Below are 16,602 nucleotides of genomic sequence, written 5' to 3'. Positions count from 1 at the left end.
TCCTCTCCAGAACCCCTCCAGTGCCGGGCATGACCAAAACATATGGACATGGTTCGCCGGGCTCCCTGAGCACCTTCCACACTGTCCTCTACCCCAAAGAACCTACTCAACCTCGCCCCCGTCAAGTGCGCTCTGTGAACCACCTTAAATTGTATCAGGCTGAGCCTGGCACACGAGGAGGAGGAATTCACCCTACCCAGGGCATCAGCCCACAGACCTCCCTCGATCTCCTCCCCCAGGTCCTCCTCCCATTTACCCTTCAACTCTTCTACTAGCACTTCCCCCTCTTCTTTCATCTCTTGGTGTATTGCCGACACCTTGCCGTCCCCGACCCATACACCCGAGATCACCCTGTCTTGAATTTCTTGTGACGGGAGCAACGGGAATTCCCTGACCTGTCGCCTCACAAAAGCCCTTCCCTGCATATATCTAAAAGCATTTCCCGGGGGTAACTCAAACTTCTCCTCCAGTGCCCCTAGGCTCCCAAATGTCCCGTCAATGAACAGGTCCCCCATTCTTCTAATCCCCGCCCGATGCTAGCCCTGGAACCCCCCGTCCATCTTCCCCGGGACAAACCGGTGGTTACCCCTGATCGGGGACCACACCGAGGCTCCCACTGCACTCCTGTGCCATCTCCACTGGCCCCAGATCCTTAACGTTGCCGCCACCACCGGGCTCGTGGTATACTTTGACGGCGAGAACGGCAGCGGTGCAGTCACCAACGCCCCCAAGCTCGTTCCTTTACAGGACGCCATCTCCATCCTCTTCCATGCCACCCCCTCTCCCTCCATGACCCACTTGCGGATCATCGCCACATTTGCTGCCCAGTAGTAGCTCCCTAGGTTTGGCAGCGCCAAACCTCCTCGGTCCCTACTGTGTTCCAGGAACCCTCTCCTTACCCTCGGGGTCTTATTCGCCCACACAAACCCCATAATACTCCTACCTACTCTCTTAAAAAAGCCCTTGGTGATCACGATGGGAAGGCACTGAAACACAAACAGAAACCTCGGAAGGACCACCATTTTGACCGACTGCACTCTACCCGCCAGCGACAGAGGTAACATGTCCCATCTTTTGAAGTCCTCCTCCAGTTGGTCCACCAACCTCGTCAGATTCAGTTTATGTAGGGCCCCCCCAGCTCCTGGCTATCTGGATCCCCAGATACCGAAAACTCCCCGCCGCCCTCCTCAGCGGTAGGTCCCCTATCCCTCTTTCTTGGTCCCCTGCCTGTAATACAAAGAGCTCACTCTTCCCTACATTGAGCTTATAGCCCGAAAACGCCCCAAACTCCCTTAGAGTCTGCATGACCTCCACCATCCCCTCCATTGGGTCCGCCACGTATCCGCGTATAGTGACACCCGATGCTCTTCTCCCCCTCGGATCACCCCCCTCCATTTATTAGACTCCCTCAGTGACATGGCCAAGGGTTTGATCGCCAATGCAAACAACAGGGGGGACAGGGGGCACCTCTGCCTCATTCCTCGGTACAGCCGAAAGTACTCCGACCTCCGCCGGTTCATCACTACACTCGCCACCGGGGCTCTGTAAAGGAGCTTAACCCAGCTGATAAACCCTCCCCCGAACCCAAACCTACGCAGCACCTCCCAGAGGTATTCCCACTCTACTCGGCCAAAGGCCTTTTCCACGTCCATAGCTGCCACTATCTCCGCCTCTCCCTCCTCCGATGGCATCATTATCACGTTTAAGAGCCGCCGCATATTAATGTTTAATTGCCTGCCCTTTACGAATCCCGTCTGGTCCTCATGGATCACCCCCGGGACACAGTCCTCAATCCTCGTGGCCAGCACTTTTGCCAATAACTTAGCGTCCACATTGAGGAGCGAAATCGGCCTGTACGATCCACATTGCAGTGGGTCCTGGACCCGCTTTAGAATCAAGGAAATTGTCGCCTCCGACATTGTCGGGGGCAGGGTCCCCTCTTCTCTTGCCTCGTTAAAGGTCCTCACTAGTAGCGGGGCCAACAGGTCTACGTACATTCTGTAGAACTTCACCGGGAATCCGTCCGACCCCGGGGCCTTCCCCGCCTGCATACTCCCCAAACCCTTGCTCAGCTCCTCCAACCCGATTGGTGCCCCCAAACCAGCCACCTCTTGCTCCTCCACCCTCGGGCACCTCAGTTGGTCTAGGAATCGTCTCATCCCCTCTTCCCCTACTGGGGGCTGGGATCTGTACAGCTCTTCATAGACGGCCTTGAATACCTTGTTTATTTTTGTTACACTCCGAACCGTGGCTCCCCTTCCATCCTTGACTCCCCCTATTTCCCTCGCTGCCGTCCTCTTCCGGAGCTGGTGTGCCAGTATCCGACTAACTTTTTCCCCGTACTCGTAGGTCGCCCCCTGCGCCTTCCTCCACTGTGCCTCCGCCTTCCCCGTGGTCAACAGGTCAAACTCCGTCTGGTGCCGTCGTCTTTCCGCAAGTAATCTTTCCTCTGGGGCCTCTGCGTATCTCCTGCCCACTCTCAAAATCTCCCCCACTAACCTCTCCCTTTCTATGCCCTCTGTCTTCTCCCTATGAGCCCTGATGGAGATTAGCTCTCCCCTGATCACTGCCTTCAACGCCTCCCATACCACCCCCACTCGCACCTCCCCATTGTCGTTGGCCTCCAAGTACCTTTCGATACACCCCCTCACCTTCCCACACACCACCTCATTTGCCAGCAGTCCCACATCCAGCCGCCACAGCAGGCGTTGGTCCCTCTCCTCTCCCAGCCCCAGTTCCACCCAGTGCAGGGCGTGGTCCGAAACGGCTATGGCCGAATACTCCGTCCCCTCCACTCTCGGGATGAGCGCCCTGCAAATAAATCTATCCGGGAGTAGGCTTTGTCCACGTGGGAGAAGAAAGAAAATTCCCTGGCCTGCGGTCTTGCAAACCGCCATGGGTCCACTCCCCCCATCTGATCCATAAACCCCCTAAGCACCTTGGCCGCCGCCGGCCTCTTTGCCGTCCTTGATCTGGAGCGGTCTAGTGCTGGGTCCAGCACTGTATTGAAGTCCCCTCCCATTATCAGGCATCCTACCTCCAGGTCCGGAATGCGCCCCAACATGCGCTTCATGAATCCAGCATCATCCCAGTTCGGGGCGTATACATTTACCAACACCACCCACGTCCCTTGCAACCTACCGCTCACCATCATATATCTCCCTCCATTATCCACTACGATAGTCTTGGCCTCAAATGACACATGCTTTCCCACCAAAATTGCCACCCCTCTATTTTTCGCATGCAGTCCCGAGTGAAATACCTGTCCTACCCATCCCCTTCTTAACCTGACCTGGTCCGCCATCTTCAGGTGTGTCTCTTGGAGCATAGCCACGTCTACCTTCAGTCCCTTCAAGTGCGCGAACACTCGAGCCCTCTTTCCCGGCCCATTCAGGCCCCTCACGTTCCGCGTTATCAGCCGGATTGGAGGGGCTCTCACACCGCCCCCCCCCCCCTGCCGACTAGCCATCTCCTTTTCTGGGCCTGTCCCGTGTCCGCGTCTCCCTCACCCTCCAGTCCCCCAACCGGGGGACCCCCGCCCCGACCACCTCTTCTGTGTCCCATTCCCGTTCGGCCAGTGCAGCAGCAACCCTTTTACCCCCTTCCCCCTCTCCCCCCTTCCCCCCCTCCCCCCCCTCCCCTCCCCCCGTTAGACCCCTGTCTAGCTTTTATGCTCCCCATATCACTCCCATAAGTCAGCTGACACCTGCTGACCCCGGCTTCCACCGCCGTCCCTTTGACCCCTCCCGTGAGGGAGTCTCCCAATCAATATACGTTCCTTCGTTCCCCTTCCCGCCTTTCTTCCCGCGTGCGGGAAACCCCCCCGCGCTTTCCAAAGCCTGCCCCGCCCCCTCTGGCGCAGCTCCTGTCGCGGCCTTGTCTCTCTCCCCCAGCCCATATAACATTTCCTGCACGTGATTGACCCCCTATATACAACAGCCATCACACATAAACCCTCAAACACCCCCCACCCTCACAAACCCTCAGTTAGAGTCCAACTTTTCAGTTTGTACAAAGGTCCACGCCTCTTCAGGCGTTTCAAAGTAATAGTGTTGGGCCTTGTATGTAACCCACAGTCGCGCTGGCTGCAGCATTCCAAATTTCACTCCTTTCCGATGCAGCACCGCTTTGGCCTGGTTGAAACCCGCTCTCCGCTTAGCAACCTCCGTGCTCCAGTCCGGGTATACTCGGATCTCTGCATTGTCCCACTTGCTGCTCCGCTCCTTCTTGGCCCATTTCAGGACCCTCTCTCTGTCCGTGAACCGGTGAAATCTCACCACCATCGCCCTTGGCAGCTCATTTGCCTTGGGCCTCCTCGCCAGCACCCAGTGTGCCCCGTCCAGCTCCAGCGGCCTCGAAGGGGCCTCCGCGCCCATCATCGCCCCGATCATCGTGCCTGCGTATGCCGCGGCATCGGCCCCCTCCACTCCTTCTGGGAGACCCAGGATCCGCAGATTCTTTCTCCTCGACCTGTTCTCCAGGTCTTCGAGTCTTCCCGCCCACCTCTTGTGTAGCGCCTCGTTCTGCTCCACTCTCACCGCCAGGCCTAAGAGCTCGTCCTCATTCTCACTGACTCTTTTCTGTACCTCCTGGATCTTTACCTCGTGGGCCTTCTGGGTCATCCCTAGTCCTTCAATTACCGCCAGCATAGGCGGCAGCATCTCCTTGCGCAGCTCCTCGAAGCAGCGCTTGATGAACTCCTGCAGCTCCGGCCCGCTCTCCGCTTTGTCCCCGGCCGCCGCCATTTTGATTTTTTTCCCTCGCTTCTCCCGCTGCTCCAATGCGGCTTTTTTGGCCGTTGCACTTCTGGTCCGGTCCATAAAAGTTGGAGGGGGACCTATCTCTTCACTTCCCCACGGGTTGTCGTCAAATAAATTCCGTTGGGGCTCCTCCAATGAGCCCGAAAGTCCGTAGTAGCGGGTGCTGCCGAATCGTGCGGCTTAGCTCCGCATAGCCGCAACCGGAAGCCGTGTTTATTGAACTATTAACACAGTTCTCAAATGAGTTTGACTCTCTGCTAATCTAACTGTAGTAACTCAGTCTAACTGTACCAGCATGCTCTAAGCCATGTGCTGGGGTGTGATGCTGCTGATCAAACCTGTCTAACTCTCTAGATGGCTGTCTGTGGAAAGAGGCAGGGTGTGAGTGCCTCATCCCTTTTATAGTGTTTATATCATGCCCCCTTGTGGTGATGCCACCTCTGAGTGTCCTGACTGCCCATTGGTTGTGTCCTATTCTGAATGTTCATTGGTTGCATGTTTACATATCATGACATCTACCCTTTTTTTTGTTTTTAGATGTATATACATGTGAATGTGTCTAATGTGACTGACTGAGGAATGCAGAACAGAACAAACAAAACAAATGCTCATAAGTCCAGTCGCTGACGCTTGCGTCTGACCCTCGTTGACAGGCGAGTGGGAGGCACGACTAGTCACCTTGTGGTTAGGTATCTGGAGGTGGCAATTCGACATGTGGAAATGGAGGGGAAAGTGGTTGTGGGCAAGCAACTTTTCGCAGTGCCCTTCGATTCCTTCGCACAATGGAGCCATCAGCCAAATGTATGACATAGGATCTGGGCGCGGCCTGTCGAACAACGACAGCCAGAGCAGACCACCCACCATCCGGTATCTTGATCCTGACCATGTCTGCCGGGGATAGCACGTCCAGATCGGTGGCATGTGCGTCATAGCCCTGCTCCTGGCTGTCGTGAAGCTGCTGCATCATCTGCAGCACCGGGAGGTGATCCAGGTTGGGCAGGTGTATGGCTGGAAGCATCGTCCGCAGGTCCCTGTTCTTCAGGAGTTGAGCTGGCGACATACCAGTGGACAAGGGAGTCGCCCGGTCCGCAAGTAGTGCAAGGTGTATGTCGGAAGCGGAGTCCGAGGCCTTGTGGACGAGCTGCTTAACGATGTGCACCCCTTTTTCGACTTTGCCATTGGACTGCGGATAGTGCGGACTGGAGGTGACATGCCTGAAATTGTAGCTCTTGGCAAATGTGGACCATCCTCGACTGTGGAAGCACGGGCCATTGTCGCTCATGACGGTGTTTGGGATGCCATGCCGTGAGAATTTCTCTTTACAGACTTTGATGACGGTCCGTGAGGTGAGGTCTGTCAGCTTCAGCACCTCAGGATAGTTTGAAAAGTAATCGATGATTAAGATATAGTCGCGACCACTCGTGTGGAATAAGTCAATGCCAACCTTGGACCACGGAGAGGTTTCTAGGTCATGTGGTTGGAGCGTCTCCTTGCTCTGCGCTGGTTGGAACCTCTGACAGGTTTCGCAGTTCAGTCCATGTCCGTGATGTCCTGGTTGATGCCGGGCCAGTAGACCGCTTGCCGTGCCCTGCGTCAGTACTTTTCTGCGCCCAGGTGTCCCTCTTGAATCTGCCGCAGCACTATGCTCTGGAGATATAGCGGGATGACTATCCTGTCCAGCTTGAGCAGGATGCCATCGATCAGCGTCAGGTCGTCCTTGACATTGTAGAATTGAGGGCATTGCCCTTTCTGCCAGCCATTGCTGAGGTTGTGGATGACTCGCTGCAACAGGGGGTCTTTGGCCGTCTCTTCTCGGATGCGAACGATCTTCTCATCTGTTGCCGCGAGAGTGCTTGCACACAGTTGTACCTGCAATTCGATGTGCTGGATGACCTCCAGTGGTTCACTGGGTGAATTGATGGAGCGGGACAATGCATCGCGATGATAAGCTCCTTGCCAGGTGTGTACACCAAATTGAAATCATACCTCCGGAGTTTGAGCAGAATTCTCTGCAAACGAGGCGTCATGTCGTTCAGGTCCTTTTGGATGATGTGGACCAGAGGCCTATGATCCGACTCAACAGTAAATGTTGGCAAGCTATAGACATAATCATGAAATTTGAGGATTCCGGTGAGAAGACCTAAACACTCCTTCTCAATCTGCACATATCTGGTCTCAGTGGGTGTCATTGCCTGTGACGCGTATGCTACTGGTACCCAGGATGACGTGGCGTCTCTTTGAAGCAACACCGCCCCAATGCCATCCTGACTCGCATCTGTGGATATCTTGGTCTCTCGGTCTGGGTCAAAGAATGCAAGGACGAATGTAATGGTTAGCTTTGCTTTCAGCTCCAGTTCGATGCTCCGCCTTCCACTCAAAGGCGGTTGGTTTTTTCACCAGGTTGCGTAGGGCCGTGGTGTGTGTGGCCAAATTCGGGATGAACTTGCCAAGGAAATTGACCTTTCCCAGGAAGCGCAGTACTGCCTTCTTGTCCTCGGGGACTTTCATTGCCTCAATGGCTTTAATTTTGTCTGTGTCCGGGCGCACACCGTGTCACAAAATCTGATCGCCCAGGAACTTCAGCGTGGATGTCCCAAAACAATACTTAGGCCTGTTTAGCTTGAGGCCATGTTCATGTATGCGTCGGAATACTTTCTTGAGTCGCGACACATGTTCCTCTGGGGTTGTGGACCAGATTATGATATCGTCATCGTAGACACGAACCCCTTCTATTCCCTCCATCATCTGTTCCATGATGCGATGGAAAATCTCTGATGCCGAGATGATGCCAAAAGGCATTCGGTTGTAGAAAAACCTGCCAAAAGGCATGTTGAAGGTGCAGAGCCTTCTGCTGGATTCTTCAAGTTGGATTTGCTAAAATCCTTGGGATGCGTCCAATTTTGTGAAGAAGCGCGTGTGTGCCATCTTACTCGTGATTTCTTCGCTCCTAGGGATGGGGTAATGTTCCCGCATAATGTTTTTGTTTAGATCCTTGGGGTCAATGCAAATGCGTAGGTTCCCGAAGGCTTCTTTATGCACACCATCGAGCTGACCCAGTCGGTTGGTTCAGTGACCTTGGAGATGATGCCTTTTTGTTGTAGACTCGTGAGCTCTGCCTTCAGGCGCTCTCTCAGTGGAGCAGGGACTCGTCGTGGTGCATGGACCACTGGCTTGGCATCAGACCGCAGTAGAACCTTGTACTCGTACGGCAGCGTGCCCATCCCGCTAAATACATCTGGGTACTGGGTTAAGATGACATCGATGCTGGCCTGCAGATCCGAATGGGACAGTGTCGTGGTGTAGACCCTTTGAATGAGGTTCAGTTGCTTGCAGGTGTGCGCACCTAGCAGGGACGCCCTGTCTGGGTTAATAATCTCGAAGCGGACACCCTGAGTTCTTGGCAAGGCTGTAACACAGTTGGGGTCTGAATGCCATCACCATACCCTGACATTTGAATGTTGATCAGGTCCTCACCTCTTGGCATGAAGGCCTTGTTGTTTGGCTAGAGCAATCCGGTGAGCAGTTCACGGCATGTGTTTTAACCACGCCACGCACTGCATGCTCCCATCTGGTGCAAAGGGTTAAAATTGGGGTTCTATAGCCTGGGAGCAGCATTTAATGCCAAACTATTTAAGTTCACTCTTGACTCTGATGAGTTCTTGCAAAGGTGTTCAAGTGAAATGATTTATCTGAGTGAAAGTTTCACCAGCCCCTATGAATATATAGGTTTTGCAGTCTCAACAAAAGATTTGATGTAGAATTTGACCATAGTCCCTCAGTAGCAGTTTGGGTTCCTCTCTACTGGGCAGCCTGAAGCAATCACACATAATCTTCAAAATGTCAGCACCAGTTATTTTCACTGAAACACACAGGCATGAAATAATTTGAAAAGAAAATTGCCAATTACTGTACTAAAGCAAAAAGTCTGTCACTGCCACCTAGGTAATCCTTTTTCTTCCACCAATTTGTTTTCCTTCCAGTTTTCTCCCTTTGTTTAACTCCCTGCTCAGATACAGTTCCACCATGGTTGCCTTTCCTTCCTATGTTGAACCCAGGTGTCCATTATTCACATGCCAGCCTTTGACAGTGACTATTAGCAAGCTGCTTGACCAGGGAAGGCTTCACTGCTGAACTTGATTCTGCTTTTGCGCATGTGCTGACGTATATATTCACAGGGTGGGTCACCCACTGTCCATGCTCACTGACCCACCAATACGTTGCTTTGAAAATTCTCATTCTCCGATTGAAATCCCTCGATGGCCTCACCCCTTCCTATTTCATGACTTCTTTCAGCCCCACAACCTGTTAAGACTGTGGCATTCCTCCAGTTCTACCATCCGGTACGACTCCCAGTCCTATTGCTCCACTTTTGGTGATTATGCCTAGAGATGTATGAATGCCTAAACTCCGGATTCATTCCTTAAAACTCTTTGTCCCTTCACCTCACACCCTTGTCCTTTTCAGGCCTCCTCCGAACATAGATTGTTGATCAAGGTTTAAGCGAGCTTACAGCCACCTAACCCTTTGGCTCGGTGTCAACGTCAGTCCGATGATGCTTCTGTGAACGACCTTGATGTTTTCTTACATTAAAGGTGATATATAAATGCAAGGTATCATTGGATAACCATCACGAGAGTTGAGAAATTGCAGTCCCAGCTAATATTAACTAACCGGGCACATTCATTTGCCGGCTCGGGTATTGGAAACAAGTTAGTTGTTTTCCCCAATTGACCATGTGTCATTGGTTGAAGATATAAAGAAAATGAATAGTAAAGTTCTTGAGTGTGCTAACATTCTAACAAATTCAGATTTGGCTTGGGTGTAAAGTTTTTACCTCTTAGTTAGACGGTTATAGGGTTCAAGTTCCAGTCCTGGAGTTGAGTAAATAATCTAGCTGTCATTTCAGTGTTGAAGTGATGGAGTGCTGCACTGTCAGAGGTTCTGTCTTTTGGCTGTGATGTTAAACCGAGGACCCTTCTAACTGCTGGTGGATAGAAAAGATCCCATGGCACAATTCAAAGCAGGGCTGGGTGTTCCCACTGAACATTGATTAACTGAACACTTGTGACATGATAGTTTGCATGACCGTGCCTGGTGCAAATATATCTCTAGTTCTGAAGCAATTTAAACCTCTTGAGAATTTGAAAGGTGCTGTGAAAGCAAGGTATTTTCTTAATTCTAAATCAGCTGAGGAAGAAACATGCTGGTGCTACACTGACCTCTACTGGACAGGATAAACGTAACATTTGATTCCAGGTCATTTTTCTTTTGCTTTCAAGTTTTGTGAATTACTTTCTCTGCCATTTCTGTTTCCTATCATCAGTTCTAAGTTGAAGTGTTCAGAATCGAAGGGAGAACTGGTTAGAGTCGTATCTAGTGCAAGGGAAGATAGTTGTGGTTGTCGGAGGTCAACTAGCTCAGTCCTGGGACATCACTGCAGGTGTTCCTCAGGGGAGTGGCCTAGACCCAACCATCTTCAGCTGCTTCACCAATGACATTTCTTTTGTCATAAGGTCAGAAGTGGGGATGTTCACTAATGATTGGACAGCTCAATGTTCAGCACCATTCACAACTCCTCAGATATTGCAACGGTCCATGTCCAAATGCAGCAAGACCTGGATATTATCCAGGTTTGATCTGACAAGTGGCAAGTAATATTGCAACGGTTCAAGAAGGCAGCTCAAGAAACATTCTCAAGGGAAATTAGGGATGGGCAACAAATGCTGGCTTTGGCAGCGACGTCCACATCCCACAAAAGAAAATATCTTTTTTAAATAGTGCAAAGGTATGCTGACAGGCCTGTGGTAGCTCTCCCAAGTGGATATTCATCGTAAGGAAAGAAAAAACTCACGGCCTAGATGGAACCTGGGATATTCCTGACAACTGGGCTCAGTGCTGCAGCATTTCTAATTTTACAGAGACCCCTGCTGGACAGTTTGACTCATACACCTGATTTTGGGTCATTTTCAACACTCAACAAATCACAAGATGGATTCCAACATTGTCAGTATATCCCGATTTTCCAGGGTGAATCCCAGGATGATGTACAGTACCTCCAGGTTCGATTCCCGGCTTGGGTCACTGTCTGTGCGGAGTCTGCACGTTCTCCCTGTGTCTGTGTGGGATTCCTCCAGGTGCTCCGGTTTCTGCCCACAAGCCCCGAACGACGTGCTGTTGGGTAATTTGGACATTCTGAATTCTCCCTCTGTGTACCCGAACAGGCGCCGTAATGTGGCGACTGGGGGCTTTTCACAGTAACTTCATTTCAGTGTTAATGTAAGCCTACTTGTGACAATAAAGATTATTGATATTATGTTTCTACCCTCTCCCCTACCAATACATAAATCCCACCCTGATGCTCTGTGGACAATTTCCTGATTTTTGCACCGTTTTCCCAGGGAATTTTGTCAAAGGGGAATTGTGCCCAGAGAGAAAACATTGGATTTTCCATGGTTTGTAAACACAGCGATTTAAGGCATCCTGCAATTTCTCTCTGCTGACCGCTGTGCCAGCCTGCTGCCATGGTCCCACATCTGCTGACCACTATGCCAGCCTGCTGCCATGGTCCCACATCTGCTGACCACTATGCCAGTCTGCTGCCCTGGTCCCACCTCTGGGAAATTTGCATTGTGGCTGCACTGGGTTTGGCAACAACCTACCCACCCCCAAGCAGTGGATAGCCCATAAGCCAAGTACATTTCTCCAGTGAGGGCACTTGTCAGAAGCCATTTGGAACATTCCAGATGGCTCAGAGGCACGACACCCCTTCCTCACAACAATGAGGTTGAAGCGAGGCAGATGAATTGAGGTGGCTTCCTGATCCAGATTGAGAAACCATGGATGTTTCATTGAATTAAAGCCACCCCCCACTCCCCTAACAGCTAGTGCTTCCAGAGAGTCATAGCTGGTGGCACAGGTTATCCTGTGGAAGGGAGCTCCTTCCATACTGATACATCTGGCAGCTGGAGGGTATTTTTACATTTAATTTTGAAATATTACTATTTGCGGGCCTCTAGCCTTAGCCCACCTTTCCTCCCTGATATTGGTATGTACACAAAAAGCAGGATAAATCCAACCTGGCCAATTACCTCTGCATCCATCTACTCTCGATTATCTGCAAAAATATGGAAGGGGTTGTTGACAATGATATCAAGCACTTACACAGCAATAACCTGCCCAATGACGTTTAGGTTCTACCAGCTCCTGACCTCATTATAGCCTTGGTGCCAGCTTGATCAAAAGAGCTGAACTCCAGAGATGAGATGAGAGTGACTGCCATTGACATCAAGGTAGCATTTGACCGAGTATGGCATCAAGGAGCCCTAGCTAAACTGGTGTCAGTGGAAATCAGGGGGAAAAATCTCCACTGGTTGGAGTCATACCAAGCACCAAGGAAGATGGTTAAGCTTGTTGGAGGTCAGTCATCTCAGCTCCAGGACATCACTGCAGGAGTTCCTCAGGGTAGTGTCCTAGGCCCAACCATCTTCAGCTGCTTCATCAATGACCTTCCTTCCATCATAAGATTAGAAGTGGGGATGCACAATGTTCAATACCATTCACAACTCCTCAGATACTGAAGCAGTCCCTATCCATATGCAGCAAGACCTGGACAACATTCACCTTGGGCTGCCAAGTGATGAGCAACCTTCATGCCACACACGTGTCAGGCAATGACCATCTCCAACAAAAGAGAATCTACCCATCACCCCATGACTTTCAATGGCATTAGCAGCACTGAGTTCCCACTATCAGTATCCTGGGTGCTACGATTGACCAGAAACTGAACTGTTCTAACCATATAAATACTGTGACTTCCAGAGCAGGTCAGAGGCTGGGAATTCTGTGGAAAACAATGCACCTCCTGTCTCCCCAAGTCCTGTGCACCATCTACGAGGCACAAGTCAAGAGTATAATGGAATACTCTCTACTTGCCTGGATGAGTGCAGCTCTAACAACACACAAGAAACTTGACACCATCCATGATAAAGCAGCCCATTTGATTGGAACCCCAGCCACCACCTTAAACATTCACCTCCGATGCACCGTGTGTACTCCATCTAAAAGAGGCAACTCACTCACCAAGGCTTCTTTGACAGCACCTTCAAATCCCATGACCTCTGTCACATAGAACGAAAAGGGCAGCAGATGCAGGGGAGCTTGAGGGTCCCTCCCATCTCACTCATCATCCTGACTTGGAAATATAACACCCGTTCCTTCACTGTCTTTGGGTCATCATCCTGGAACTCCCTTCCCAAAGCACTATGGGTGTACACCATTTGGACTGCAACAGTTCAAGAAGGCAGATCACTACCTTCTCTGGGGCAATTAGGGATGGGCAATAAATGCTGACCTGGCTAACGAAGCCCACCTCCAGTGAATGAAGAAAACAACAAAGATGGGGTTCTCTGTGGCTGCAACTAAATTGATTGTCTCCCTGAAAATCATCCTCTTGGTCGCAGTACAATTGTTGTGTTCCTGATCCATATATCTTCCCGACAGCAGGATTGGGACCTGGGAATGAAATCCCAGCCTACAAGAGTCAATTACTAGAGGGCATAGGTTTATGGTGTGAGGGGCAAGGTTTAAAAGAGATGTACGAGGCAAGTATTTTGCACAGAGGGTGGTGGGAGCCTGGAACCCGCTGCCGGGGGAGGTAGTGTAGGCAGATACGATAGTGACCTTTAAGGGGCTTCTTGACAAATACATGAATAGGATGGGAATAGAAGGATATGGTCCCCGGAAGGTAGGGGTTTTTAGTTCAGACGGGCAGCATGGTCGATGCAGGCTTGGAGGGCCGAAGGGCCTGTTCCTGTCCCATCATTTTCTTTGTTCTTGTTCTTTTGTTCTTTGTCTGAGTATTGAGTGCCACTAGTAAGTAATGGATGGTGGGGGGAGCTGGACCATGTGGATGTCCTGCGAACTGGATCGCCGTGTACTCTGTGGCCTTGGATGTTGTGGATGTGTTTTTTCCTGAGTTCAGTTCACAAAATATGCTCCCCCTATCCAGTGAAAAGGGTTCTGCAGCCCACTAGTTCTTACCCCCTCAGAGTCTCAATTTACCATTATCGTATTTAGCTATTTCTTAAATATGACCAGCACTGGGCAGCACGGTGGCGCTGTGGTCAGCACTGCTGCCTCACGGCGCCGAGGTCCCAGGTTCGATCCCGGCTTTGGGACACTGTCCGTGTGGAGTTTGCACATTCTCCCCGAGTTTGCGTGGGTTTCGCCCCCACAACCCAAAGATGTGCCGGGTAGGTGGATTGGCCACGCTCAATTGCCCCTTATTTGGAAAAAATGAACTGGGCACTCTAAATTTTAAAAAAGAAAACAAAAAAAAATATGTCCAGCACTTTGAAGTTAACCACAAACTTTCCTGGCAAGTAACTGCCACCTTAATCTCTCCTTCGGTAGAGAGATATATCCAGACACATTTGTTCCTTACAATGTTGAACCTGCAGATCTCCTGCCCCACTTATTTTTGTGGGCAGCGTGTGCATGGGTATGTTTATTGCTGATCCCTAGTTCCTCTGAGAAAGTGTGATGGGTCTTCTTGAACTGCTATGATACTGGTACTCCCACAATTGTTTTAGTTGGGGAATTTCAGGATACTGTGCCAGCAATGAGGAAGGCAATACACATCCAAGTCATGGTGTTGTGAGGCTTGGAGGGGGAATTGAAGGTGGTGGTGTTTCCACAACATTGCTGCTCCCAGTACAGGTTGCAAGGACAGGAAGCCCATTTGGAGTAGCAATACTGAGTCACTGCAGTCCAACATGTTTCATACGTACTCCAGCCACAATGTGCTGGTGCTAGAGGAAGTGGATATTTCACCATGTAAAATGCCACTCTGCGCTGTTTCTTTCCAGGCTTATCAAGTCATGCCTTATATCTCTTCCCTCCAGGGTTGGTCTTGTTACTTTTCTAGCAATGGCTCCAGTGCCTGGATGGTCCCCTTAATTTGCAGCAACAGATTGGAAATAACATCCAGCTGCGGCCATGTCCAGGCACTGAACAGCTACAGAATGACAGCTGCTCATAAATATCCTGCTCATGCCCTGGGGGGGGGGGGGGGGGGGGGGGCGCGGGGAGACCAGGATATCAACCTCGGGGGGGGGGGGGGGGACCAGGATATCAACCTCGGAAAAGCTAGCAGGGAATGAATGGCTTTCTGTTTTTATGGTTCTGACATTTTTGAAAAGTAGTGCCTGGAGTGCATTGCCTTCGATGTGGTGCACAGATATATAGACAATAGATAGAATCTGCAGAAATACTTGAAAATGCATCAACTTTCAAATATTGGCCTTTCGATACGAACCGGATCAGTTAAAAGGAACACAGAAGAGATAGCTTTGGAGGAAATGTAATGCAAAGTGAGAAATGTATTGAAACTTTGGAGGTGATTCAGTGATCCAGTGCTCACAGGGGGTACATGTCAGGAAATGGTGAGTTTGCAGCCTGTGATTTTCTGCCCTGACAGAATTTGTAGTATGTGTGGCTGCAATTTCCTGAGATGTGCTCCTGTGAGTGCTACTCCATGCTGGGAGTGCCAGATTGTGCTATCACACCCTATCTTTCAGATAAGGTCATCAGCGTCATCAACAGTCACTTAAAGAGCAACGTTATGCCCCCAACTGGATCTCAAAGTATAAGCATGGCATTCCGACAAAATGCAGTTGAATGCTGTGGAACTATAGCACCAGACAGATGAGTTGAATGATCGCCGTACTTTTCTTCCTCTGTGTTGATGTAAGGAGGAATACAAAATGCGGGGAAATGTGGAGAAATGAAATTACAGCCGACAGCTCAGAGATAGTCTGATTTCTATGTTTCCGCATTTATAAACAAACGCAAATATTTAAATATTAACAATGTTCATCCCAGAGCATGTTGTACAAAGTATTTGTAAAAGAATGAAACAACTGATCTAAACAGACGAGAACATCACACGACCACGGCCTTGTGTGATTAGGCACTGTCTCATAGTGCAGCTGTCAGCTGTCCAGCCTTCAGCATTGATCAAGCAACTAATCATTTTCATTTTTCACCTTTGATAAACTCAGAGACCCATAGACGACCGAGGTTTGGATTTTGACAGACTGATATGAAATTAATTTTTTAACTCGCATATCCAGCCTGTCAGAACAATTCTGTTGATCAGCGTTGAGGCTTGGCAAGCTGACAGCTGTACCTTAGCAAGCTGCTGCCTCACGGAATATAAAATGCAAAAATAAAATAAAACCATACAAATAATGAATTTGGTTCTTTTGTGTATTTACTCTACAGGTGCGCTGCTGCAGTCCACTTAAAGGTGGTACACAGAGCAACTGGTGTCTTTAATGAAGGGTTGAGATACCTTTCTGAATTAGTGGTTTGTGTTACCAAGTTGGCGACAGTATACATCTTTCAGCCGAGACTGTGGCTCAAGCAGGCGATCTCCATCCCTCCACAGTGAGAATGCGGTTCCAAAGGCTCACTTTTTCTATTTTCTCAGTGTTAGTCAACCTTCCATGACATTGCAAACAATTAGGCAGGGAATATAATTATCTGTGTGTTGCTGTTTCACGCCATCTCTTCTCTCCCCCTCCTTAACTTTTTTTCTTGCTTGCCCAGTGCTTTTAACTGTTGCATATTATCCTCATACTCCAACTGAACATTACACATTCACTTTCTCATGGGTTATGTACCACTTTCTTATAACCACCCAAATCTGGATCAAATAGCCCAATACTTATTTCTTTAATCAGCAGTATTAAAAGAAAAACTGATTGCATGGTCATAATCACGTTCCTGTTTTTGAGAACTTGCTGTGCCCTAATTGTTTGCTCTGTTTCCTAGATTACAA

This window comes from Scyliorhinus torazame, chromosome 8 (genome assembly GCF_047496885.1).
Source record: "Scyliorhinus torazame isolate Kashiwa2021f chromosome 8, sScyTor2.1, whole genome shotgun sequence".
Lineage (NCBI taxonomy): Eukaryota > Metazoa > Chordata > Chondrichthyes > Carcharhiniformes > Scyliorhinidae > Scyliorhinus > Scyliorhinus torazame.
This window is presented reverse-complemented; position numbering follows the sequence as displayed.